At 38.6% G+C, this 4,688-nt stretch overlaps 1 protein-coding gene across 6 annotated transcripts in view; it reads left to right on the top strand.

Moving 5' to 3' along the window:
- The window catches only part of Oxr1 (oxidation resistance 1), a 432,963-nt gene that overhangs the window by 359,141 nt on the left and 69,134 nt on the right, over nt 1-4,688 (top strand). The gene's annotated exons all lie outside the window — the stretch shown is intronic.

Genomic DNA, 4,688 nt, shown 5'->3' with positions numbered 1-4,688 from the left:
TGTGTGTGTGTGTGTGTGTGTGTGTGTGTGTGTGTGTGTGTGTGTGTATTCATGCATGTGTGGTAGGGTAGGAGTTGCTTTTTAGGAACTATACACTTTCTTTTTTAAGACAAGGTCTCTCATTGGGACCTGGAACTCCTGACTTAGGCTGGACTTGCTGGCTAGTAAGGCCCAAGGACCCATGTATCAATGAAAGCACTGGATTAAAGTATGTCTCACTATGGCCAGCTCTTTCAATGGATGGTGAGGACTGAACTGAGTTCCTCATGCTTACATAGCACATGCCTTACTATTGAGCTGTCTCCTCAGCCCTGGCTCATGTTTTCTTATTAAATCTTCTCAATGTTTCTATTTCATAGGTAAGAAGTCCAAAGGATAGAAAGGTCAAGTCTGCTGTTTCCCATTGCACATTAGTGGAGGGGAAGACAGAACCTATGGCAGGTCTTGGGGCCTGTGCTTAGCCCTGAGGCAGCGCTGCATTCTGGGCCATGAATACTATTTTCCCGTCACCCAAGCCGATGTAAAGATTACCCTTGCAGAGAAAGAATGGATTAAACTCTTTGCAGAGGAACTAGTGATTAAGAAATACGGCTTTTTATCTTTAAATACCTTTGACCAGAACTGAGTAACAGCTAATTCAACATTGCACAATATCACCACTTCCTACAAGACAGAATACACTCAACGAAATATTCTAAACTTATAAAGACATTTTAATAGATTATGACTAAACATGTGCAACAATGAAAATTCCATCCTCCCTAATCTAAGTTACTTGTGCCAGAAAGCACCAAAATTACCTTTCTATTTCTTTCATTTTTTTTTCTTTTGATACAGGGGATTGAAATGAGGGCCCCCTATGTTGGGGAAGTACTATACCATTGTGCCATATCCTCATCCCTTTACATATTGTGTGTGTGTGTGTGTGTGTGTGTGTGTGTGTGTGTGTGTGTGTGTTGAGGTGTAGTTTCATCGAGTGGTGCAACCTGGCTTTGAATTTATTGTAAGACAGACAGACTTAACTTTTTCACTTCTTCAGCCTCCCAAATAGCTGAGACTATAGTCTTTAACTCCCAAGGTTACTAGTTTTTTATATGTTCTAACAAAATTTTATATGTGGAAATATATACTTTCTTTCATTTTCCAAAATGGAAGCTTTCCTCCATAAATTCTTTTTTCAAGACTCTTTTTACTAACCATACCAAGAAATCTTTTCATTCCTTCAGTCAGTCTCACTGTGTAGCCCAGGCTGGCTTCAGTAATCCTCCTGTCCCAGTTTCCCAAGTGCTGGTGTTACAGGTACAAGTCATTATAGCCAGCAAAAACAAATGGTTTTTAATTTTTGAGTACATTAAACATCTTATTTCTTTGTTCATTACCATTTAAAATGCTTTCAATATTTTGCTATATTAAACAGAAAACCTTATAATTTCAGACATAAATAGGATCATCATAAGAAGTTTGCTTACTGACTCAAAGTGGTTATGCTTAAAAACAAAAACAAAAAACATGTGTATGGATTCTGCCAAATGCCCTCTGCAGGAAATACAACTTTATCCTCACATACCTGTCTTGTGAGTAGAAATCAGTAATTTCTACTCACTGACACCAAAATGCTATTAAAGTGCTTTTGACTCCACTCTTCTAATAGAAGAAACTGGTTATTTATTGGCAGCTAACTGCATTTCATTGGCTACAAGTAAGGGGCTTTTCTTAGGTTACGTGAGCTTTGGGTATCACTGCTAAGTGTCCTTTGCCAAGTCCAAGAAACTTAAGATTTCTCACACTCTCTATTTTACTTTAAGAGTTTAAAGGTTTTAGTTGTTTCTTTGAAGCATGTCAAGTTCACACGTGTGTTTGGTGTGAGGAGAAAGTCATTCCAGAAGTGTTTGTTGCAGACAGTCCCCTCACCCACCGCTGCCCCTCCCTCACCCCTGCATGGATGGCGTTGGCCTCCTTGTTGAAAACCAGTATGTCATAAAAGCTTATTTTTAATGCTTAATTCTATACCATTGATCTATATGTCTATCTTAATGCCAATATACAGTATGTAACTCTATATAACCATTTGAAATTGGGAGATAAAAGACCTCCAACTTTGTTCCTCTTTTTACTTCTTTTTAAATTGGCACTTTGTATCATCTTGAAATGTCAAATGAGCTTGAGGATAGTTGGAAGTTTAATAAGGAACATATCAACATGTAGATTTAAAAAACTAATTTTAACATTCTTTTGTACATAGTTAACTGAAGTATATCATCAAAGAAACTTAGATACCTAGACACAAGATTATTAATGATAACCACGAAATCAGGAATATCCCAATATCCAAGAACTGATGAATGGGTAAATGTGGTCTCTGTACAGGGGAGCATCACGTGATAAACAGACACACTCCCAGCATGTATCACCAGGGATGGTACATGAAGTGAAGGAAGCCAGGAGACAAAGATCAGTATTACACAGTTTCTTTGTATGAGTTGTTTATAAACGAAAGTCTATACATAGTATATTAGTGGTTGATTAGGGCAGCCAGCAGAGTGGGAGTGTCAAACAGGAGACTTACTTTCACATGATAGAAGTGCTTAAAGATAAAAGTTTTGATGATAGTTCCGTAATTTTTATACTTTAGATAGATGGATTTAACGGTATGTAAATTATATGCCAGCAATGATACATTAAGAACGAGGCAAAAAGGTAGCCTGCAAGTGGGTATGGTACAGAAGGAAAGTTTATTTTATTTTTATTTTTTATGGACAGCAGAAATTTATGTTGTTGACTTAGAATAGAGGAGTCACAGGTTGGAATGTCACAGATAGTGCCAACAAGACCAAGATCAAATAGATTTTAAGGGTAGGCAGAGACAAGAGTAAGGCCCTCTTTCTGAGTAAAAATACGGAAAGAAACTTGTTAGAATATGAGAAAAAGGGGGAAGAAAAATGAGCATTCATATATGATGGGCTATGATTCTCCGGGTCTCATAGAAGGCAAAGTGACATGTAGAGTGATGAATTTGGTACTAACATAGGACAAGAGGCTGACTATAAAGAAGATAGTCGGATTCAGTAGAATTTAAGTCAAATTTGTAAAGTATTCAGTCAGTAAGACAAGCAGTGGGTCCAGCGGTTCTCCCTTTCTGCGATACAGACGCAAAAATGGGGGTGGGGTTAACTTCTTGTAAAACTGCATTTGAAACAGTAGAATGCAGATTCCTGCTGTTTGGATGTATAAGTGAGTGGTAAGAACTCAAACACTATTTCCTTATGCCAGACACAAAGCAAGTCAATTTAATGAGAAAACATAACCTAGAAAGGTAATTTCAGATTATCAAGATTTTCTTTAAAAATATTTTTGAAGAACTCTCTCATTCTTTCCTTCCCTCTCCTCTCTTCCCTCTCCTTCTCTCTCCTCCTCCTCTCTCTAAATTTTATTTTGAGACAAGTCTTGGTAAGGTGCCCAGCTTGGCTTTGAACTTTTAATCTTGCCTCATCTTGCATTAGAGCCAGAATTGCAGGCCTGTGTTTACCAAACCTTACTTGTATGCTGTGACTCTCAAAGAACCCAGGGAAGGTACTGAACTGAGTAATGCCTTCTACTGAAATGTAATTCTCAGATACAACCAAAACAAACTAACGGCTGTTCTAAGTCAGGATGTTAAAAGGAAGTACCATTCCTGGGCGGTTTGTGGATAACAAACATTTATTTTACGTAAGTCTAGAAATTCAAAATCAGGGTGTCAGGCAAGGCCAGATAGTTTTGGGAGTGCCGTCATCTAGGTACAGGCTGTCTAAGCAATGGATCCTCACAGGCAGACACTCAGAGAGCTCTTTGAAACTATTTACCAGGGCACTGATCCTGTTCAAAAAGACTTGAACATCTGAGTTTGGGGATGAGAAACATTGCCATTAAATGGCCTAACCAGTACGTCCTTAAGAGGTACAGAAGGAAGGCTGGAGCAGTTTTTAAACCAAGCATGTTTCACCAAGTATGTTTTCGAACATATGAATGCTGGTTGAGAATGCAATCTCTTTAGCTTCTCTGTGATGAACACTGTAAATTAGGCATTCTTAGGAGGAGGCCCGCACATTGTATATTTTAACCAGGTATAAAGGTGATGCTGAAGTTTATTCAGTCAAGTGAGAATTTCAGCTGATAATGGCGAGGGCATGGAAAAGAGATGAGTCAACCGGTTAAAAACATTGATCAGACGTCAGCAGCCTCGGGAGGGATTATCTTTAGTACTTTGTAACTGGAAGTAAATTCTCCATTTTCTGGACTCCAATATTCAAAGTCCTTAGCAAAGCCCTAAGCACTCCACAAATTTTCCTCAGATACTTTAATATGCTGGTGATTCCAAGGATGAGGGCTCCTTTAATTTGCGGGAAAACTATAAACAGACATGAAAAGTCTAACCAGATCTCACAGGAAGCAAAACCGAGTAGTTAGTGTGTGTCAAAAGTGACTGGTCTTTCTCAATCCCTTCTACCTAAAAGGCGGATCTGTTCATCAGAGCCTCCACTGGATTGGATTACTGCAAGGTCAATTTAGCAGAAGTTCATTAACTCTCAGCGAACTTTAAACATGGCCCCTGCCTTATTGACACTGCGACTGCGGTCGTAACATTTAAAGTACCTATCACTTCGCTGTTACTTTTCTTTTTAAGGTGCAAGTTTTTATATGGCTAACGC

Source organism: Psammomys obesus, unplaced genomic scaffold (genome assembly GCF_907164565.1).
Source record: "Psammomys obesus unplaced genomic scaffold, mPsaObe1.curated_primary_1811, whole genome shotgun sequence".
Classification (NCBI taxonomy): domain Eukaryota; kingdom Metazoa; phylum Chordata; class Mammalia; order Rodentia; family Muridae; genus Psammomys; species Psammomys obesus.
This window is presented reverse-complemented; position numbering and strand designations above follow the sequence as displayed.